Here is a 25,300-nt window from a genome sequence, read left to right on the forward strand (position 1 = left end):
AAAAAAAGTTTTTTGAAAAATACATGTTAAGAAGACTACAGTATATTCGCTAGGGTATTTTCAACTCAGAAGAGCTCAGGACATAAACAACCTGTGATGTCCTGGTGTATATGTATAGCAAGGTTTCAAGGTCCTTTGGGTCCCTTTGTTCAATCTGGCTTCATTACAATGTGGATGAGATGCTATAGGAACTTAACCTTGTTTATACCAATCAGCCTATGGTAAAATTGTTTTCATTATACGTTGTTTTCCTGGAGCTCCAAAAGTTGATCGAGCATGTTAAGTGAAGACTTACTATACTATATTAGAGGCCCGGTGCACGAAATTCGTGCACAGGGGTGTGTGTCCCTCTGCCCAGCCTGAACCCTCTCCAATCTGGGACCCCTCAAGGGATGTCTGACTGCCCGTTTAGGCCTGATCCTACCAGGACTGCTGGCTCCCAACTGCTCTCCTGCCTGCCTTCCTGATTGCCCCTAACCACTTCTGCCTGCCAGCCTGATCACCCCCTAACCACTCCCCTGCCAGCCTGATTGATGCCTAAATGCTCCCCTGCCAGCCTGTTTGCCCCTAACTGTCTTCCCCTGCAGGCCTGGTCACCCCTAACTGCCCTTCCCTGCAGGCTTGATCACCGCCAACTGCCCTCCCTTGAAGGCCTGGTCCCTCCCAACTGCCCTCGCCTGCTGGCCTGATTACCCACAACTGCCCTCCCTTGCAGACCTGGTCCCTCCCAACTGCCCTCCCCTGTTGGCCATCTTGTGGTGGCCATCTTGTGTCCACATGGGGGCAGCCATCTTGTGTGTTGTAATGATGGTCAATTTGCATATTACTCTTTTATAAGATAGAGACCTGGTGCACGGGTGGGGGTCAGCTGGTTTGCCCTGAAGGGTGTCCTGGATCAGGGTGGGGGTTCCCTTGGGGTGTGGGGTGGCCTGGGCGAGGGGCCTATGGTGGTTTGCAGGCTGGCCACACACCCCCGATGACCCAAGCGGAGGCCCTGGTATCTGAGATTTATTTATCTTCTATAATTGAAACTTTGTAGCCTTGAGTGGAGTCCAGGGCAGGCCAGGGTGTGCGGGAAGCTTGCCTTTCTCCATTGCCGTGGTAACCCAAGCCTCCTGCTCGCTCCGTGGCTGCAGCCATCTTGGTTGGGTTAATTTGCATACTCGCTCCTGATTGGCTGGTGGGTGTGGCTTGTGGGTGTGGCGGAGGTACAGTCAAGTTGCATATTACTCTTTTATTAGATAAGATACTCCAGGCATGGAAGTTGGAGTAGTGGTCATTCTATACAGTAGCTTGAAATTGTCCTTAAAAATCAAATGAAATAAATTATCTTGATTAACTTTCTTCTGTGGGTTACTTAAGTTTAATATTAGAAAAAATATCCACTTGCATTATAAAATAATGATATTGTTTGAGTTCCTCTATCCAAAACCTACAGTAAGACATGTTTCATACAGAATGTTTTTATATAAATGATTTTCAGATGAAGATACAGAGATTTGGATTTTAACATAAACCCTCTCTTGAAAGTTCAAATTCTTTATAGCCTTTGTGAAAGATAGGATTCAGCACAAGGTTATTCTTGCTTGTCCATACCAGCTCCTAGAGTCATGAATTTAGAGGAATCATTTTATATATATACTTGTCACTACCATTGTTATTTTGACAGATTAAATGGAAATTGAATAGATGACTTTTACCTCACTAAATCAAAAGCATTTTTTATCTGTTATAAATGACATTGAGCTACAGTTCTGCAAAGCACATTATAGTGGCTTGCGACTTTTTGAGAAAAAAATATATCCTATGGGCTTACTGAAAATTTGTCTTCAACATAGCAATACTTTTACATGTAAAAAAAGATAAAACTCAAAGAAATGAAAACAGAGATAAATAATTTTTATTTGTCCTTTGACAGCTGTGGTAGAGATAGATTCTAGTGCTCACACATATGTGTTTCTACACTCTTTTCAAGTCTCTGGAAGGGTTCATCTTTGTTATCTTGCCACTGGATATCCCTATGCAACTGGTTCTGGTCGGAAAGTTGTGACCTGAAGTGGGCATGGGTCCCTTATAGTCTAAAACATTTATTTGCTGGTATGAACCCCTCAGTATTATTTCCCTTTTCTATGATGTAATGGAAGAAGACTCATATTCTAAGACTGAAACCATGATTTGAAGAATCACAGATCAGCAAATCACTACTTGGTAGAGAGTTGCCTGAGAGAGTTACCTGGATGCATAGGGGACTTAGCATGAGTAAGAAATAAACCTTCAATTTGCTGATTTCTCACCTTCTTTCATTAGCTGATTTGTGTTGATATTTCAGCACAACCTAGCATGTCCTAACAAATCCAACTTTACACGGCACTTTTTGCTGAATGATATTTCCATGTAGAGTCTAATATAAAAGTATTTGTGTTTTGAAGTGCTGTTAAATTGAATTTCCCAAAGCTTATTAAAAGCTGAGGCAAAACTAAATAATAAAAGTGAACATGACCAAATTTAGTCAAAATAGAAGTCACATCTTGATGCAACAATTTGGAATATGAAAGGATGGTGCCAGTTAGTGCTTCAAATATTGTGTTGGCCACTATCTTTCTCTTAGAAAAGAATCTTATACCCATATAAACAGAACTTTTGTGAGCAGTACGTTTTACTATGTCAATATTCTATAACAGCCAGCATCTCTGATTTACAGGGTATTATAGTTGGCAGAGGGATATGAAGAGAAACCCTGAGGGTAATGTGTGGGTGTCTTATTTCTGGAGGGAAGGAAGTGACAAATACCGCCAAGGGAAACTCACCCCATGCCAGCAATCCTTGGGGACGTTAGCGGAATTCATTTTTAAAAAAATAATAATGTTACTATTACTTTTTTAGTGCATTTTAAAGTAGCTATTTTAGAAAAAAAAGAAATGTTCCTTTCCTGAGAATGAAATATTTTTCAGAGTGGAATATTTTGTAGAATCTGTCCTCATTTGGGAGCATTTATACTTATGAGAACAATAGGGAGCGTTGGGAAGTTTTAAAAGCCGTGAGAGATCTGACTTTTGAATATCAAACTTGGTTGGTATTCAAAACATATTTGGTTGATGTTCTTAATATCTTGTGAAAGCATATTTGTTGGAAAGTTATGAGATGATGACATAACTGGTAATCCCTCATTAGCATCACATTAGTATTCCCAGTGCCTTCTATTCTTGGTTTTAGGCTGGTCCCCTTCATCAACTCTTGTTGTGTGGGAACATCAACATTCTGAAATTGATGAACTAAAAGCAAGGGGAATATTTTTACCTTCTTTTACATTTTTTAAGGTTAAGGTTATGTTTGTGTGCATATTCATATGTAGGTTTATTGATGGTACTATGAGCATAGAGAAGAGGAACAAAAATTTTAATTTTATTTTTTTATCTCTATCTTTAATCCTTACTCTAGGATAAGTTTTTATTGATAGAAACATTTTCAAAGTCATATGTTGTTGTAGGGAAAATAATGCTCCCCTTAAGGTGTCTGCATCCTTAACCTTAGATACTGTGAATATACTCTCCTACCTGGCAAAGGGGAATGAAGGTTTCTCATGGTGGAATTAAGGTTGCTAATCTATTGACTTTAAAATAGGGGAGATTATTCTGGATTTACTGGATGGCCCTACGGTGTTCACAAAGATCCTTAAATGTCAAAAAGGAAGACAGAAAAGAGAGTGCTAGGATGTGAGAAAAGCTCAAACTGCTGTAGAAGAAAGGGGCCGTAAGCCAAGGAATGCTAATGGGTTTTAGAAGCTGAAAAATGCAAGGAAATTGAGTCACTGTGAAAGGCTCCAGGAAAGAATGCAGCCCTGCTGACCCATGATCTTAGCATAGTGGGACCCGTGATAATTTCTCGCCTACAGAGCTGTCAGATAATACATGTGTTTTTTAGGCTGGTGTGTTTGCTATAATTTGCTACAAATGCAATAGAAGTTTAATTAACATATCTTTAATGATGCATTAGAAATAAACATCTAAGAACCACTGTTCCTTAAGTCTTTGAGAGAACACTGAGCATAGTAATCAACTGTTCATAATTTCAATCAAAACCACCAATAACAACAACTAGAACAAAAAATATAAACAAATTTGAGTAAAAGCACATGGGAAGTTTATTGGAAATAAGCCTCACTCTCCAGAATGCAAGGATTTGGGGACGTGAAATCTAATTCTTGAAAGAAGTGGTAGAGGCTAGCTGTCCTCTGTGCTCAGGCTTGCTCAGATGCAATTTTGCTGGAAAACAGAAATGAACTAGATTTTCTTATGAAGTCCTTCTATGCTCACAAGTCTATGATTGAAGGATAAATCATAACAAGTCAGGATCTTAAAAGGTCAAGTTAAAGTTCACCACTGAGTTGGACTGGGTCGCAAGCTGAAAATGTTATTTAATACCGAGGCAGATTGTAAATTTGCCAATCCAATCAGATTCTGCTTTGATGTTATGCTTCTTGATTTGTAGGTTCTGGTTTATGGCAGTTCATATTTATTTTCACATGTATTTTCCTTTCTTCCTTTTTATAAAATTCTTGGAATTGCTACTTCTGCATCCTGCTTAAGCAAGTTATTCACTCAAGCCAATCTGCTAGTTTCCGCCATCATTTGGTTCCAATTTCAACTCCATTATTGTATAAAATTTCATGTTTACAACATTCTAACCCTATGTTAGGAATAACAGCCTCAGTCACCAAGGCTTATGGGTCCTTCAACATTTCCAAGTATGACAAATAGTCATAAAAAAGACATGCACATTTTAAACTGTATTTTGTGGCACAGTAACATTCCTCTAACTGAAGATGGGGATTTTTATTCAGCACAGAGGCCACTGCAGTGATCCCAAGTGCTTAGGAAAGACCCTGAAGATAGACTCTTTTCAAGTCAGTTAAAAACTGAGTAGGAAAAGGAAATTAAACAAAGCAAGATATTCATTTCAGTCTCAAAACCTTATTAGACTATAAAGACTGTTGAAGAAGTTTAGGGAATTATGCAATGATAAATAGGATTTAGTACAAAATTTTAATTAACTAGTCTTTTGAGATTATGTTCATTACTAAATCAACTAATTGAAATAGATCAGAAGAGATAGTTAAACAATTAATCCTGATTTTCTTCAATGTATTCTCTCTTTAATTAGCATTTGAAAATATCTGGATTTTTGGTATGCCATAGGTGAAAGATCAAAATGGACTCAGAGTATTTCACCATTAAAATAAATATTTTGGTGTAAAGGAAGTGGGAGCTCAAATACTTTTAGATATTTTTTCTTCTTAAGCCAGGTGAGGAGAGTCAGCTATGAAAAGAGAATTGGATTGAGAATAAAAAAGAAAAATAGAAATCTCATCACTACTTTGTCGCTGAAGAGTGTAACATTGGCATAATTACTCTTACTTCTTGGTCCTTAGTTTTCATGAGTATAAAATGAAATCTTGGACTATATTAATCCAGTTATTAAAGAAAAAAATTGAGACTCTTCTATAGGCTTTTGTTTAGGCAATGATGATACATGAGTAAATAGAAGAAATGTACAGAATTTATAATCTGATTGCCCTTATTGAATAAATAGTATTCATCTAACTGTTATGAATCATTGTAACATAATATTAAGGCAATTTAATATTAGCAATTATATACCCTGTACCTAAAAATATAGGCTATGATTTCAAAATTAAAGTGCCTATAATTAAAAAAATTTCAGAACTTATTTTTTAAATAATATCTAAAAAGAATATAAATTTTGATGAAAAATTTAAGAAACAATTTTAACATAAAAATCAAAATACTTTTAGTAGCTCAAAATCCAGAGTTGCAAAAATTATTATATAAAATTGACTTATTAAATTACCACCTTATAAAGAGGACTTTTACCAAATCACTTTTCAGAGTGAGCTCTAGAGATGTGCATGAAATTTTAGTTTATGAGGCAAAATTTGAAACAAAGAGAAAATTTGTTAAAAAAAATTGATATAAAATGTCTTGTTGTTTTCTTTGTTTTAACTGCTAGTATAGAGCAAACCATAATTACAGCTAGATGACATATAAGAAGAGAGAATACTTTTGAGTTATCTAAATATCCACAGTTCAAGCATTTGTTAAAGAATGTAAATCAGCCCAGCCAGCATGGCTCAGTGGTTGAGCATCAACCTATGAACCAGGAGGTCACAGTTCAGTTCCCAGTCAGGACACATGCCTGGGTTGCGGGCTCAATCCCCAATGTGGGGCATACAGGAGGCAGCCAATCAATGATTCTCTTTCATCATTGATGTTACTATCTCTCTCTTTCCTCTCTGAAATTAATAAAAATATATATTCTATACAATAAAAGGCTTATATGCTAAGTGTCCAATCTACGGGTCGGCTCTTCAACCAATCAAAGTGTAATATGCTAATGATATGCTAAGGCCACTCAACTGCTCGCTATGACTTGCACTGACCACCAGGGGGCAGTTGCTCTTACTGGTAGGTTAGCTTGCTGCTGGAGTCCGACCCATCAGGAATGAGTGAGACAGACCAGGCCAGACATGCCCTGGAGCCTTCCTGCAGTTCTTCCCCTGCTGGCCAATCTCGCATGTCTCTCTCCCGGCCCCGATTGTGCACCAGTGGGGTTTCTCGGCCTGGCCTGCACCCTCTCCCAATCTGGGACCCCTCAGGGGATGTCAGGGAGCAGGTTTCAGACTGATCCTGAAGGCCAGGCCGAGGGACCCCACTGGTGCATGAACTCATGCACTGGGCCTCTAGTCCTACCTAATAATAGACAAATATGCAAATTGACCATACCTCTGACACACCCACAAGCCACGCCCACCATCCAATCAGAGCGAGTATGCAAATTAACTCAACCAAGATGGCTACAGGCACAGAGAGCAAGGTTTCTTAGGTAACAGAGGAAGCCAAGCTTTCCGCCTGACCTTGCCAGGCCTAAGCCTCCACTCAAGCTACAAAGTTTCAATTATAGAAGGTAAACAAATTCAAACAGAAATGGCGGCAGAACAGAGCTTGAGAGAGCAGGCCAGGGTTGCTGGCGGCAACAGGGGAAGCAAAGCTTTACGCACACCCTGGCCGGGCCCACCCGCTTAAGCTACAAAGTTTCAATTATAACCCCAACAGAAATGGCTGCCAGCCACAGAGGGAGCCCCAGGCTTGGCTCCACTCCAGGCTACAAAGTTTCAATTGTAGAAGGAAAATAAATTCCAGATACCAGGGCCTCTGCTTGGGTTGCCAGGGGGCATGGCTGGCCTGCAAACCACCACAGGCACCTCGCTCAGGCTGCCCCACACCCCAAGGGAACCCCCACCCTGATCTGGGACACCCTTCAGGGCAAACCAGCTGGCCCCCACCCCTGTACCAGGCCTCTATCCTATCTAATAAAAGAGTAATATGCACATTGATCATCACTACAACACACAATATAGCTGCCCCCATGTGGTCAAAGATCCTGCCCCCATGTGGAGACAATATGGCCACCACAAGATGGCCAGCAGAAGAGGGCAGTTGGGAGGCACCCGGCCTGCAAGGGAGAGCAGTTGAGAAGGACCAGGCCTGCAAGGGAGGGCAGTTGGAGGTGATCAACCCTGCAGGAGAGGGCAGTTAGTGGTGACCAGGCCGGCAGAGGAGGGAAGTTGGGGGCAAACAGGCTGGCATCGGAGTGGTTAGGAGGTGATCAGGCTGGAAGGCAGAAGCGGTTAGGGGCAATCAGGAAGGCAGGCAGGCAAGCAGTTGGGAGCCAGCAGTCCTGGATTGTGAGAGGGATGTCCGACTGCCCGTTTACGCCCGATCCCGGGATTGGGCCTAAATGGGCAGTCGGACATCCCTCGAGGGGTCCCAGATTGGAGAGGGTGCAGGCTAGGCTGAGGGAAACCCCCCTCCGTGCACGAATTTCGTGCACTGGGCCTCTAGTTTATATATAAAAAGGAATATAAATTGGAACAACTTTTGTTTTATTTTCCTCTTTCCTTTTTTCTCTCTCTTTCCCTTCTTATCTCACCATTTCTCTTTTTTTTAGCTCTTCTATTACTGTTTGTTCTATACTTATTATTTTGTATCTTTCTTCTATCACACATTCTCCCTTTTAAATCCTATTTTATTTCAGAAGTCCCCTTCTCTCTCATTTTCTCTCTTACACTCTTCCAATTTTTTTCTCTTAGTTATTATTTACTCGTATATCTAGTCTGAGGCCTCACCAAAACCCTTCTACTGACAAGAGAATAAGCCATTTTTCTCCTTCTTGGTAGAGTCCTAATGAGAGTCTTATGGGTTATCCTGTTCATTCTTGACCATTCAGTTGTCAGTCACTTCCTTTCACCTTCAGATGCCAGTATTGATTATTCCTTCCAAGCCCTCATCATGCCTCAATAACTTATACTCAAGTGGAAAATCCATTAGTCCTATTCCACATTATCTAAAAATCTTGTCCCAAATCCTCAGAGGCTTCTTTTTTTTATTTTTTATTTTTTTAATATATTTTATTGATTTTTTACAGAGAGGAAGAGAGAGAAACATCGATGAGAGAGAAACATCGATCAGCTGCCTCTTGCACACCCCCTACTGGGGATGTGCCCGCAACCAAGGTACATGCCCTTGATGGGAATCAAACCTGGGACCCTTCAGTCCGCAGGTCGACGCTCTATCCACTGAGCCAAATCGGTTTCGGCTCAGAGGCTTCTTATTAACGAGTCCTGATTATTAATATCTCTAGAGTTGACCTGGATGTGATTTTGGTTACTTCTCAATAATTAATAAGCATAGACATTTAGCCACTTCTCTTAGTAACAAATGAGATGTTCCTCTCCAGCTTTGTAAACTACCTCCAATAAATTCTTCAATTTGTTTTCTGTTGGCCTATATTAGTCAAGACTTTCTGTTGAAAGTGAGAAATCTAAACTCAGACAAAGTAAGTCTTAAGAAAGAAAAAGTGTTTACTCAAATAACCAGCAATTCAAAGGAAGATTCTCTTCATATTCAATCAGATCCAAGGCATCAGTGATATCATCTGCTTGCTGCTCTCTCTTTTTCTCCTTCTTAATTTCTCCATTCTGCATCCTTTATATGTTTGCCTAATATCTGCTCCCTGTCACATAGACTGTATTTCTGCATTATAATAATTCCAAGACAGTATTCTATAAACTAAAAATGCAAAAGTTAGTACCTTGCAGCTTCAACAGAAATTTGAAGACATAAAACCTCCCTTAAGTTTATGCCTAGCTCTTAAAAATTCAGGAAGATATGGTTCTGTGCGTGGCCCAGTCTAAATAATATAAACACTACTGTATTACAAATAGAAGAGATGGGAGGCTATGGTATAGAGCCTTAATTATAATCCATAAGAAACCTCTATGAAATAGAGGAAGTATTCCCAAAGGGAGGTGGGAAAGAATTCTGAACAGACAAAAGTTATACTTGAAGTGGTACAATCTACATAGACTCTTTCAAAATGATACAATTCTAGGGAGAAGCCTTATAAAGTCCAGAACAAGTGAACTGTGGTAGATATCAGAAGAAAACCAGTTAAATTTCAACAAATAGAAAAGTTAAGTGTAGATTGCATAACTAATTTAACTAAACTCCTTGGAGATGTCAATTTTTCAAAAAAAATTATTGATTGATTTTAGATAGAGAGAGGAATTGAGAGACAGAGAGAGACATTGATTTGTTGTTCCACCTACTTATGCATTTTTTGGTTAATTCTTGCATGTAACCTGATGGGGAATCAAACCCACAACCTTGGAGTATCGGGATGATGCTCTAACCAACTGAGCTATCTGGCTAGGATGGGAGGTGTCAATGTTTTAAGTGAGTTTATTCAATTAGGTTTGAATTCCCATATTTTTTATGTCACATATGATTAAGAATGAATTTACATGTACTAGTATTAGTGGATCAAAAGTTGTATTTTGTGGTTTTCCTTTTCTTTCCAATATTTGTTCTTTCTCTTCTAACACTTACATTCTTATTTGGGATTCTACTTTAGCTCCAATTTTAGTCTAAAATCTTTAGTCTAAAATCTTTCCTGCCCTAATATATACCATTTCACTAAGAATAAAATCTTGCCCGAAATATGACCTCATGTTCTCTCACCCTGACTACATCGGCCTCCCTTAAAGTTCTTCAAACATGCCAAGCACACTCCTACCTCAGGGCCTTTGCATTTATTGTTCTTTCTTTCGGGGACACTCTCCTCCCCATAAGCACATGGCTTATTTTCTCACATAATAAACATCTTTGCTCAAATGTCCCCTTTTCAGTCTATGTAAAACAAACAAATGGAGAAAACCCTCTCTACCCCATTAATCTATTTGTTTTTTTCCATAGCACTTTTTAACCACCAAACACATTATATTTATGTTTGTTTATTTTCCCTTTACCCACCCACATGTGAGTTACTTGACAAGAAAAATTGGTTTGTGTAATGCTATAGTTCAGCACCCAGGATAATACCTGGCATATTGTTGGTTTATAATAAATACGTGCTGTGCAGGAAGCAGGTGGAGGGGGGAAATGGGGTACCAAAAGGGGGAGCATCTGTAATACTCTCAACAATAAAGATTAAAACAGATTTGAAGGAAGAAAGAATGAATAAATTGTCTTATCACCAAGACACAAATGTAGGCTTATAACACAGACCTATTTGGTCAGATATCATATCTCCTGCCCAGAGTAATGCTTTGAGAATGACCATGAGACCTATATCAAATAAATGGTATGTCTTCATAGTAAAGAAGTGACACTACAGAAAAAAATCCAAATCAAAGCAATGAGACCTATGAAGAGAACATCCTGAGCAATAATCTAGCACAGAGATGATGAGAAGCATGATGACTCTAGCAATCTTTCCCCTTTATTTTTATGCCACAATGAGCTTGAAATGTTTTTCTTGAAATTTAAAATATTCTGAAGTCCTTGATTTTTCTTTCCAAAAGTGCCTACACCACAATCAGTAATTAATGTGCATGTCGATTTTTAATACTATAATTTGTTATATGTTTTATAAATTTTGCTTATTAGGAAGATGATACCATATTACTGTTTTTAGTATATATGAATTCTAGTCATATTTGCATGATATATTTATTCAGATCATTTAATGATAGATCATTAGTAATGACTTGAAAATTGAGGAGACATCAAAACAAGGCTAAATATGATGTCCTTGCACATACCCCACTCTCAACAGCAGTTTGGCAGACATCCTTAAACAAAAGTGCCTTGGTGGGAATTTGAGATCCAGCACTATACGCAAATGCACTCGGGAGTCTCTCACACCCATGCATTGGGTAATACTCATACAGGCCTCAGTCCTGACAATGGACCATTCAGTGGCCTGTGAACCAGCCCCAAGCCCTCTTGTGCATTGCTGGTGGGATAGTAAATTGGTACAGCTACAATGGATAGCAGTGTGAAGGCTTCTCGAGAATTAAAAATTGAACTACCATGTGATCCAGCAATCCCCTTCTAGGTACATATCCAAAGGAAATGCAATCAGTATCTGCAATTCCATATTCATTGCAACATTATTCACAATAGCTAAAATATGGGAACAACCTAAGGATGATGTGTGTGTGTGTGTGTGTGTGTGTGTGTGTGTGTGTGTGTGTTCCTGCCATTTGTAACAACATGGATGAACTTGAGAGCATTATGCTAAGTGAAATAAGTCAGATTACAAAAAACAAAAAACAAATATTGTACGAGGAATCTTACTTGTGGAATCTAAAAAAGCCAAATCAGAGAAACAGAGTAGAATGGAGGTTGCCAAGCACTTGGGGTTGGGGTAAATGGGGAGATATTTATCAAAGGTACAAATTTCATTATGAGATGAATAGTTCTGAGGAGCTAGTGTAAAGCCCAGTGACTATAGTTAGCTATACTCTATTATATACTTGAGAGTTGCTAAGAGAGAAAAATGTTCTCACCACACCAAAAAAAGAAGGTAATAATGTAAGGTGAGGAAGGTGTTTTAACTAACCTTACTGTGATGATAATTTTACAATATATGTGTATCAAATTTAAAAAAAAATTGAGTGCAATCTTTATATAACATAACTGTTACAAATCTGTCATTATGCTTGTACCACATTTCTTAATAGATCCAGAGAATCTCAGATGGAAGGATCTAAGCCTCAAGTTTAACCATTTTATTTTACATATTAGGACACTGAGATTGGAGAAATGTAATAATCTAGCTAGTAAACAAAAAGTCATATATGGTTTATCGTATTTAAGTATTTTCATAAGCCTAGTTTAATTTCAGTATTTACACATTCACAAATAGAAATACAGCTATGAAAATAAAATCAAACTAGCAGTCAGTGGTGACCAAAGATTTCATAGCAGGTGTAGCCCTTAAATTGATCTTGTCTCACATTCCAAGTGGTGCAACAAGTGCAACACCCCCAACTATATTCAACCAACACATCCTAATACAAGTGAGTGAAAATACCGTATTTTTTTATGTATAAGATGCTATTTTTTTCTAAAATCCTTAGACTGAAAATTGAGTCTAACGATTTTAGAAAATCGTTTCGTCTTATACAGGGAAGTCAGCCGAGGAGGGGGCCATGCGGATGCGTAGCTGCCCATACCTTGTCAAACAGCCTTCCTCTAATCACGAGCCTTATTGTTACTGATGTCAGCTGGTGCCGTAATTGGAGGTGGAGGTAGAGAGTGTACAGATGCAACAGGGACCAGAGCATTCTGAGCCCATAAGGATGTCAAAAAATAAAAAGATAAATACCGGTAATCAATTGTCTTACTCTGCAAAATTCAAACTGAATGTAATCAGCTATGCAAAAGAGCATGGAAATAGAGAAGCAGAGAGAAAATTTGGACCTCCTCCCCTGAGTGTATGATCAGACAATGGAGAAAACAGGAAGAACAAGTCCTTAATGTGCCAAAAAGAGCAGAAGGCCTTAAGAAGAAAATCAGCAAAATGTTTAAAATATTGATTTCTTAATTTGAGGTTAGAAAAGTAGGGGGTGTCTTATACATGGAAAAATATGGTACTCAGCATGAAAGGTCAAGATTAATACCAGGAAATTGGTGGCATGACTACTATTAAGACATTTTGGCCTAAGTGACATTCATTCGTAACAGAGATAAGGTTTGACTTATTCATCTTGGTTAATTTGGTTGAGTGTTCTTAAAATGTGACCTAAAATAAATAAGCAAAATGTGATCTAGCCTTTCCCATTAGTGTCTATTTATGTGAACTTTCAGGCCCAAACAGTATTTAGAAACAGAGACTGTCAATTGCCAATTCAATATATATAAATTAGCACAAATTAGCATCTCAGTTAATTTACTTACAAATAACAATTCAGAAAAGATATAAAAAAATGGGAGAGATTTCTATGTATAATTTCAGGCATGATTGTAGCATCTTTATAGGTTCTAAGATCTTCCTTATGGAGGTTACATAACATTTTATTTTATGTACAGTTTAAGAGTTAGTCATATGTTAGGTTTTTAATATAACAGCTCTATGAGGCAAGTACAATAATTACCTTTTTTTTTTTACAAATATAGAAACTGAGATACAAAACAATAGTTTAAGGTCACTATTCACTGCACCCAACAGAATTATTATAGCTTGATTAAATAAATTAAATATAGTTAGAATGTACTATGTTGTGGTTAAAATTATTGTATTTTTAAAATTTTTCCAAATATATACTAAGACTCTGCTATGTCTAGGTATGGTTCTAAAGCCAGTATACAGCAATTAAAAACAACAGCACACAGATAAGATCATATCCTCTCAGTCTTACTACCAAGGACAAGGAGATAATAAAGAAGATAATTTGCTTTTAGTCTTGAAGAAGTTCTTGAAGAACTGAATGGAATAAAGTTATAGAACATAGAGTGATGCATGGTTAGTGGGATAATGAATGCACTTTAGATAAGGTGATCCAGAAAGCATTCTTTGATGAAGCAACATTTTCAGTTGATAGTTCAAGTGATGATAGACACCCAGACATATAAAAATACAAAGGACGAACATTTGGGGTACAATGTATATCAAGTGAAAGTTTTCTTATATGTACATTAGTTTTGCATGATCAAAGGATGAAAAAAGCTATAGAGACTGGAATGAACAATAAAGGGGATGAGGATAGAAAAGTAGATGAGGTCCAGCTTCTGAAGGACCTCATAGAGCAAGGTCTTCCTTGGTCATAGATCAGAGAATGTTAAATTTTTATGGTACTTACATGATTTGATTTATATTTTAAAAGATAACTATAAGATAAATGTACAACAATAAAAGCCAAAAAATAGTTAAGAGGCGATTGCAGTAATTCATATAAAGATAGTGGACTTGAGATTTGCTAGTAATGGAAGCCTTCAAACTGATATTTGTTAGTTATCTTTCCTGCCCACAAGGCTGGTTCCAGCCTCCTGTTTCTATTAGTCAGTGTTTGAGAGTCCGGTTTAAACTTGAAAATCCATCAGGACCCAACATCATGGTTAGATTAAAACATTGAAATTGTTATAACTCTATTACCTTTTTTTCACCACAATCACCTGGAAGTATGCCATATATATTAATATCTACTTAGCAACATAGTCTGGATTTATGACCATATCCTTGTTCTGGCAAATATATAGTTGAGTCAATTCACCAAATGAAACCAATGATCCCAGATTCCTCTGCATTTGAGTAAGTTTAATTCATCTCAATATCATGGCTTCAGAGATGAATATGGTACCAACGGATATCTGACCAATAAGAGAATCCTGCCTCTCAAATGGCAGTGACTCATTCAGTGATGGACAGAGTACTCTAGGCACACAAAAAAGACTAATTTCTAGGACAGTTATTTGAACTGAGCTCTCTTTCCTCTAGGGTTGCTGAATTAAGAAGACAGAAGCTTAGAACTTTCAGAGACCACACAGTGTGGAGAGAGATTTTGTTTGAGAATGAATCAAACACTAATAATAAGAAAGGTGATTCAGAGTGTGGAGGAGAATGTGTTATATGAGTCATTAAATTCCTTTTATACTTATGTCACTTTGAATATAATTTTTGTTACTGGAAACTGAAGGAGACCTGATTAATACAGGGCAGGTCTATGTGTTACACACATAGAAAAAATATATATAACTTGCTTCTTTCTAACTAATTATAGTACACTCAAGAAAACATGACTAGCTTTCATAAAATAATAAATGATGTGACAAGAGGCAGCCGATCAATGATTTTCTCTCATTATTGATATTTCTATCTCTCTCCCTCTCTCTCATCATTGATGTTTCTATCTCCCTCTCCCTTCCTCTCTGAAATAAAACAAAAATTACATTAAGATGTATTCCACTATTTTTTGTTGAATAACACGGTGCTAAGTTCTGAGTAACCTAAAAAGAAATTCAATACAAACTGCCCTAATGAACCTTACAATGTAACTGGGTTTAAGATGTAAAAAATGCACAGGTGGTCATATAAACAAGTAAATGAAGAGCCATTATATGTTAGAGACACTCTTAATGACTAGCACAAAATAATGAGTGATTTAGCTATGTCAATATTTAATGGACTATTGATTTATATGTAGAAACTCTATTAACACATTAAAATGGAATTTAAATAATTGAGAACCTTTTTCTTAGGCAACCATTTTCCTTCCTCATCTGTTTCTTGTTTAGAAATTTTATTGTTTTCCATCTGTCTTTTCACTTTGTTTTGTTACTAGAAACTATCTTGACAGTCTATAAAAAAATGAATGAATTATTATTTAAGTATAAAAAACACATGGAAAAATAATTGATAGCAATGTGACAATGAAAGAGAAATTACTTGTTCTACAAGAACATAAACTGTCTATATTATATTCTTAAGCAAAGCTGAATCAAATAACATTTGGAATTTATGCTCATGTGAGAGGTCATTTGGGTGAGAGAACAATCAAGCCGTTTCAGTTTGTATTTTACTTATTTCAAATAATTTTTCCATTCAAATATAACATGCTTACAGAAAAGTACATAAATCATACATGTAGAGCTCAATGAATTTTTATAAATTAAACCCAACTGTGCAGTCAAAACCCAGATCAAAAAACATAATATTGGTAGCACCCCATAGAGGCCCCTAGTACCTCCAAGCCACTTTTGCCTTTTGGAGAATAAATACTCATTTCTGAAATCATGAACAATATATGCCTATTTTACAAATTGTAATTAAATTATTATTTAAATGTTTTTAATTTTTACCCATGTTGTGTGAAATTGCAATCATTTATTCTCATTTATGCAATGATATTACAATGAATTAACATATGACTATACCAATATATATTTATTCATGCTGCTCTAGATGGACATTTGGTTGGTTTCCAGTTTCAGGCTATTATGAACAATGCTGCTATGAACCAATTTTATCAAATTTTAGATATATATATTTAATTGAACCAGGCAGTGTGATTTCATGTCATTTTCAATAAAACAGAATGTAACAGTTACCATTAATATCTCCATCCTTGAACTGTAGGAACTGAGGTTTGGGAAGGTTCAGTAACTTTCACAAGATGATAATAAAATATGTCATATGTTAGCTGGTGAGGTGATAAGTGTGAAGAAAAAGACAAAGCAGGAAGGGAAAGAAGGAGTGGGAGGGGTGTTGATTATAATGTAATGTGTGGTGACTAGTGACAATTATGATGAGCAAAGTGCTGTTTGAAAGAAAAAAACAAAAACAGGAGAACCTGTCTTATTGCAAAGCCTCTGCTGTTTACTACTATATTAAACCATTGAATATACATTTACTAGAGGCCCAGTGCATGAAATTCGTTCACGGGTATGGTCCCTAGGCCTGAGCGGTGATCAGGGCCAATCAGGGCCTTCTGGCTGTCGGCCAGGGCCTTTCTTTGTTCCACACCACTCCCTGGTGGTCAGCGCATGTCATAGAGAGCTATCAAACTCCTGGTCTCCCGGTCGAACTCCCGTGGGGACACTTTGCATATTAGCCTTTTATATATATAGATAACCTGTTAGTAGAGATTTCCTGAAAACACTGTGCATTCTTTGTTTTTCTGTTTGTTTCTTTGTTTTAGCAAATAATCTACTTGCTATGCATTAATGTATAGATCATCAAACAAAAGCTAATACCACTGGATTTAATTGCAAAGTCTGATTATAAGTAACTAGCATAACCACTTGTGCTTCTTACTTATAAATAGTGATTGATAAGTCATAGCTAGGCCAAAATAACAATGGATAATTAGACAAATGCTATAAGTTAATGACAAAACTAGAAATAGCACATTAGAAAGGAGTAAGCTATTAGCAGTTGATCTTTTGATTCAACCTTTATTCTAAGAGTTTATTTACTTATAGAGTCAAATATAAAATGGTATAAATTGACTTTTAAAATATTTTATATACTATAAGTTAATGGGTCAGAAGGGGTATCACTGCTATTTTTGTTTTTCTTTATCTTAAGAAAACTGGGTAAAATAGTCTGACAAGATATTTTTGCATGTGGTATGACCAAGGTGCTCTTACAGAGTGCTACCCTGACACATATTATAATAATAAAATTTGAAAAAATATAAACAAAGATGAACAAAATCTGATAATGACCTAATGGCATTGGAGAGTGAACCAAAGCATGTCATTTCTGAATGGAGGTTGACATTTGGGAAAAAGAAATGGCATAAAGGATTTATCAGTTTTTATAGCTTCAAGCAGGAAAAATCTACACATGGGGCTTCTAAAATCTTAATGGAAAACTCACAGACTTTCTGGCCTGAAGAATCATAGAACAAATATTTGGTAAACTGTAGCCACTGGTAAGTTGTTGGGAGGTTCCTAGGAAGGAGTGAGGCACAGAGAGAACTACAGATTTTGTGTATAAACTCTTCCTAATCTGAAGCTAACTCTCTATATGCGCAAGCATGAGATTTACTCTAAAATAGAAAGTAATTACTGAGGGTGAGTTGCTAGCTAAGAAACAAGGTCAGCAGTTTTAATCCAACAAACTTAATTAAATGTCAAAAAAGAAAAAAGAAAAGGAACAGACAAAAAACCCACATGTATATAATTTCATCCAGAACAAACATACCTGATATAACATTCACAATGTCTATGATAAAACCAGATATTATGAGATATTTGAAGAAGCAGAAAACCAATTGTAAGAGAAAAGACAATCAAAATAACCCTATTGAGATGATGCAGATGTTGGATTTCTAAAAAAAAAATTTCAAAACATTTTAAACTATGTAAAGCATCAAAGAAGAGGCTTCTCACAATAAATACAAATGTAAAAATTACATCAGAAAAATAGGAACAATTTTAATGAAAATTCTACAAGAAAAAAACTACAAAATAAGAAAATTTTAAAATCACTGGATTCATATAATCATGGAATAGAGATAATGAAGAAAATAATCAGGAAAATTGTAGAAATACCAATAGAGAGAAACCAAGATGGCGGCAGAGGTAAACACCTAAACGGCTTCCTCGCACAACAATTTCAAAACTACAACTAAAAGACAAAACGGACATCATCCAGAACCACAGGAAGGCTGGCTGAGTGGAAATTCTACAACTAGAAGGAAAGAGAAAAGCACACTGAGACTCACAGGAGCTGCGGAAGGCAGAGGTACGGAGGCGTGCACACGGAGAGGGCTGGCAACTGAGTACGCGGCTGGCTTTCTCAATTGGGAGGGAGACAAAAGCTCCCGACTGCTCTGAACTCCAGTTCCAGGTGAGACTCTGGGGACCCAGACTCGTACGAGGAGAAACTGGACTGTCTGGCAGCAGGCGAAACTTGAGGGTGGCATTCTCTCATAGGTGTTTGCAGTGATTACTGTGGGACACGGAGACCCAGGGTCCTCTTAGGGCAGGGCTGATGGGAAGCCATTGCTGTCTGCTCTGCCCTGAGACTCCACCCCATCCAAGCTGAGTGTAGAGGCTTTTGCATATGAATGGCCTGGTCCTTTGAATTCTAAACTTACCTAACAAACTGCAGCTGAGTCAGTGAGACACAGAACATTCAAAAGAAGGCCCAAGGCTCCGCAGCAGCATGCATTGCTTCACAGCTGGGCCTCATCTGGGCACCTCCAAAACCCAAACAAAGAAGAGGATTCTGCAGGTCTCTCTGTAGCTCTTGCTGGGTGGCCTCAGGCAGAGGCTAAATTAGCACCTCCTTGGAGATCCAAGAGCCAGTGTACCCAGGGGTCAGAATGGGACCATCCAGATTACAACTCCACAGATCCATAAGGGACACACTCAGAGGGCAGACTCAGTGAGCACCAAAGCCCCACTGAAGCAAGTCTTGTCTCATAAGGGTGTCTTCAGTACAGAAGTTCTCCCATCGTAGATACAGCTGATCCTCACAGCCAACTGGCCTGGAGGTCAATTCCTCCCAGTGATACCAACAACAATCAAGGCTTAACTACAACAAGGCTGTGCACACAGCCCACAAAGGGGTGCACCAAGAGTGTCCACCTCAGGTAACTGGGGAGGCTGATCCACTGGGCCCTATAGGACACGTAGCACACAAAGCCACTCTATCAACTCAGGGAAGCAGCCAAAATGCGGAGACAAAGAAACAGGTCACAAATGAAAGAAATGGAGGAAATCAAATGACTGGATATAGAGTTCAAAACCACAGTTATAAGGTTTTTCAAGAATTTTCTAGAAAAGGCCAATAAATTTAGCGAGACCCTCAAAGATATGAAAAAGGACCAACTAGAAATTAACCATACACTGACTGAAATAAAAATAATATACAATTGTCAGCTGATTTCTCAACAGAAACTATGCAGGCCAAATGGGAGTGGCAAGAAATATTCAAAGTGATGAATAGCAAGAACCTACAACCAAGATTACTCTACCTAGCAAAGCTATCATTCAGAATTGAAGGTCAGATAAAGAGCTTCACAGATAAGAAAAAGCTAAAGGAGTTTATTACCACCAAACCAGTATTATATGAAATGATGAAAGGTATTCTTTAAGAAGAGGAAGAAGAAGAAAAAGGTAAAGATAAAAATTATGAACAACAAAACATATCTATCAACAAGTGAATCTAAAAATCAAGTGAATAAAAAATCTGATGAACAGAATAAACTGGTGTATATAATAGAATCAGAGGCATAGAAAGGGAGTGAACTGATAATTCTCAGGGGGAAAGAGGGGTGGTGGGTGCGGGAAGAGACTAGACAAAAATCGTACAACTATGGATGAGGACAGTGGTGGGGGTAAGGGCAGAGGGTGGGGTGGGAACCAGGTGGAAGGGAGCTATGGGGGGAAAAAAGAGGAACATTTGTAATAATCTGAACAATAAAGATTTATTTAAAAAAATGAAAAACAGTTTGTCAATAAAGAGTTTATATAGAAAATGCTCATCCTGATCAAAAACAGCACCATCACAAAAGACAAGGAATTCCTTTTGTTAGAAAGGTATCTCCAGGTCATTGTTCATATACAAATAAAAGCCAAGTCAAATTACAAAAAACAAAGAAGAAAAAAAAAAAAAAAACAATAGAAGCTATCTAGTCTGGTAAAGTAATGTCCAAGAAAATATATTTATTATTAAAATGTTCTATTATTTTATGTTAACAATTACTCATTTATTTCAGCCCTTTGTATTCAGCATGTCTCTATCAAAATAAACCTACTTTTCTATGAAAATTTAAGCCTTTTTTTTGGGGGGGGGAGGGCTACATAAACTTAAACCTTGTTTATTTGGGTCATGTTAGCCGTTGAGTTTGACATGCTTGATGTATTCTTAGGTAAAAGTGACAACAATGATGAAAAGAACTAGAGGAAGGAATTAGGAATATTCTCTTATTATGAGGTACTTGAACTACCATGAAGTTGTGCAGTATTATTCAAAAGTGGACATGGATTAGTTGTAAATATATATATTGCAAACTCTAGGGCAACCATTTTTAAAAGTGTTTAAAAAATATAATTGATGTGCTAAAAAGGAAAAGTAGAATTATATAAAACACTCAATTAAAATGATAAAGGACAGAAAAGTGTGTAAAACTGAAAAGTAGTAACAAAAAACTTGGGTAAGAAATGATAAACAGTAGCAATATGGTATATTTTATTGCAACCTTACCTACCAATAATCACCTTAAACATCAATAGTCTAACTACAACAATTAAAAGACAGAGATTGTCAGAATGGATCAAAAATAAGACCTAAATGAAATAGTTGCCAATCCATTTTATAAGGTCAGGATCACCTAACATTAAAGACAATCTCACTCAAAAATATCGATGTAGTCTTCTACAATGTAATATTAACTAAGTACATCCAGCAGTTTAGGAAAAGGACAGTATATCATGATCATATTGACTTTAATCCAAGAGTTGAGTATAATCTATTAAAATAATGGAGAAAATTTTTTAAATGATACCATCTCAATAGAAAGATGGCTTATTCCAAAACTTGTTCAGTATTCATAAAGCAACCAATATAAACCACCATATTAACAGGCTAAAAAAAAATAAAGAAAAAGAAAAATCATATGATTGTAGCATTTTTGACAAATTTCAAAAACCCATAAATGAGGAAAGCACTCAGAAAGATAGAAATAGAGGTAAACTTCCTCAAATTGATAAAGAGCACGCATAAAATCCTATAAAAATCAAAATAATTAATAGTGAAAGACTGAATGCTTCCCCCTTAGACAGGGAAAAAGGCAAGGATATTCACTTTTGTTACTCTTGTTTGACATAGTGCTAAAAGCTCTATCCAATACAGTAAGGCAAGAAAAAGTAAATAAAAAGCACAAACATAAAATAAATAAAATGCTCCCTATTTTTAAATTACATTATTGTCTATGTAAAAAAATCCCAACCATTTTAAAAACAAACAACAAAGCACATTCCTAGAGCTATGTGACTTCAGCAAAATTGTAGGATATAAAAGAAAAAAAATACAAAAAAAGTACTTATATAGCAATGAATGCATTAATTTTAAAATTAAAAATACAATACCATTTATAATTGCTTAAAATGCAATAATGTAAATCTATTAAAACATATATAAAACATATATACCAAAAACTATAAAACACTATTGAAAATATTAAAGAAACAAATTAGTTCATATTGTTTCTATGTATTGAAGGACTCAACATAGTAAATATGTCAATTCTATCCAAATTGATATATAAGATTAATGAAATTTCTATCAAAACCCCAGAAAATTTTTTTGTGGATATAGACATGATCCTCAAATATATATGGAGGGAAAATTAACTAAATAAGAAAAAAACAATTTTGATAAAAAAATTAAGTAAACAATAAATCTATTTGATTTCAAGAGTTATATAACTATAGCAATCAATACAGTTTATATTCGAGGAGGATAGATGCAAAGATGAATGGAATACATTAAAGAAACCAGAAATAGACCCACACAAATATGCCACATGTATTTGTTACAAAGATGTAACAGTAAAACAGAAGAAGTAAAGTCTTTTCAACAAATGGTGCTGGAGCACTTAGACATCCAAAGGCAAAAAATGGACCTTGACTTATTTATTATACTTAAATAAAAATTTTCTCAAAATAGATTGTGGACTTAAATGTAATATGCAAAACTGTAAGACATTTAGTAACAAACATAGTTGAAAATCTTTGTGATCTAGGACTAGGTAAAGTGTTCTTGGCACCAAAGTTTGCTTGACACCAAAAGTATCATTGGTGGGAAGAAAAATCAAGTGGATTTCATCAAAATTAAAAGCTTTTGCTCAGTGAAAGACCTGATATGAGGATGAAAAGACAAGTTACAAATGGAAAAAAATATTTTTAAACCACACACCTGATTATGGATTAGTACCCAAATACATTTTTTAAAATTCTCAAAACTCAACCACAAGACAGCAAAAAATTCAATTAAAAATAGCAAAGATATGAAGAGGCATTTCATCAAAGAGGATATTGCTATAGGAAATAGAACCTTGAAAAGATGTCCCATCTCATTAGTTATTAAGGAAATGCAAATGAAAACCTCAGTGAGATATAACTATACATCTATCAGCATAACTAAAATAAAATAATAATCACAATATCAAATAATGGCAAAGATGCAGAGAAAGTGAATCACTCAAATATTGATGGTGGAAATATAAAATGGAACAGTCACTCTGGAAAACAGTTGGGCAGTATGAATCATGCAGCTATCGTAACCAAGCAGTTACACACTTGGGAGTTTATCCCAGAAAAATGAATATTTACATTCACACAAATTCCTGTACCCAAATATTTTAGCATCTTTAATCATAATAGACCCATACTGAAACAACCCAGATATTCTTCACTATGAGAATGGTTACATTCTGGTACTTTCATGCCATAAGATAGTACTCAGCATATTCCAATGGGAAATCATTCTAAAAGTAGGCTGAACAAATAAAATCCTAAATATAATTCCTATGATAAAATGAACTGCAAGCAGTGGTTCAGAGCCACCGTTGCTCCTGGTTCTCTTCTATAGCGTTGTACAAGGTTGCCAAGCTGGGAACTTCTCCCAAGGCCATTTGTAGAAAGAATCTACTACTGGTCTTCATGAAAGAGACCTTACAGTCTGCTTTGCTAAGTAGTGTTCACATCTATGTACCAACCAATCCTTCTTAGCACAACTACAAACTTCAGGAAATTCATGAAAAATATTGGAAAGTGAAGACAGGAAAACCAACTATAATAATGTGGACCGAAAGGGGCCACATGCTAACCTGACTAGCTCAGGGAAGACCTGCATGATGGCCTTGCAAACTCAGAGACCTAAAGTAACCACAAAGGATAATCTGGAATTAAAACTTTTTAAATTAAAAAGCAGTTTATGGTAGATAGTCCTTGTCCTAGGCCAGTATCGTCCCTGACACAGATCAACTTTGATCTTAACTGAGCTTATTGTCTTTTTGCATCTAAGATAACATACCTTTGGAATGTTAGGGTAACTTGTAACTCCCCCTTTTCCGGACTGCTCAGGGTACAACCAGTGCACCAGGGCAGAGGCCACAAATATGTTCATTATTATTGCTATCATGTTAATTGTTGACTGTAAACACCTAGTTATACTGTACCCACCTATGTAAAAGAAACATGTGTCTATCATTTTACTTTTTATTCAACCCCAGATATTTCCCCAATCCCAGAGGTTTCCCTGCTTTGCTTTCTCCCATCTCCCTAAAGGATTTCATGTAACCCAATTAAGTCTACTCCTTTGATTGTAATTTCTAAAACAAGGTAAAAAAACAAACAAACAAAAAACTGCCATTCTCCAGAGAACTATCTCAATATGTTCAGATTCTGTTTCCCAGCAATTGTCGACAGTTTGGCTCAAATAAACTCACAAGAAATTCATTACAGGTTTGAATGTCTCTTATTTTAATAGCAACATAATGTAGTATTGGAAATATAGATACAACACGAGTTGTCAGTTCTTCCTACTGATACAAAAACGGATATGGTTGTCTAATTATAAATCAATTAATATGGGAGCATCTCTTTGGATACTTGTGTGAAGTGCTCTCTTGGCAAATGTCCATACATATCAATACAGATCATTGATTCAAGGTCTTCATGAGTAAATGTTCTTTAAGTTTTTCTCTCTCTCTCACATGGACACACACACACACACACACACACACACACTAATGTAACGTGCTTAAATGAATTGGATATCTTATTTGAAGGACATAAAACTCCCACACAATAAATGAGGTAAAGCTTAATGTTACACTTTATGAACCAGCAGCCTCAGACAGTGAGAGGATATACTAATATGGCAGGTAGTTGTGTTATCGGTGGAAATCAGGCTCTTCCATGGGATCTTAAGGAAAGAATCCCAAGGACCCACGCAAAGGAGCTTGTGGTGCTATGGCTTATTTGTGATGGCTGCCCCTGCCCCTGGGTTTGCAATATCCCATCTCCCTCCATTCCACCATAGAAAAAGTATAACCATGTTTTCAGCAAGGTTAAGGCAAAGGCCAGTGACCAGAGTTTCTGCTTCATAGTCATTTGTAGCCCATACAGTCTGCATTGTGCCTCAAGCAGCCACTAGAACCCCTGGAGTGTTCCCTGGCAGAGAAAATAGGAAGAATAGGGTGAGTGTGGATTACTGAGCTAGAGAGAGAAAGAGAGAGCTTCCCTGTTCACCTGGAATTATGTACGTATTCTGAAGCTTGGGAAGAATCAGAAGCTTTTTCAAAATAAGCAATCAGCTTCCCAAACTTTCTTGAGCTTTTGATGGGTCAATGATCCCTTTCCCAGAGTCAAGCACTTCCCCCGGCACCATTTTGACTTTGTCACACATGTGCTTACCT

Source organism: Cnephaeus nilssonii (genome assembly GCF_951640355.1).
Source record: "Cnephaeus nilssonii genome assembly, chromosome: 10".
NCBI classification, from domain to species: Eukaryota; Metazoa; Chordata; class Mammalia; order Chiroptera; family Vespertilionidae; genus Cnephaeus; species Cnephaeus nilssonii.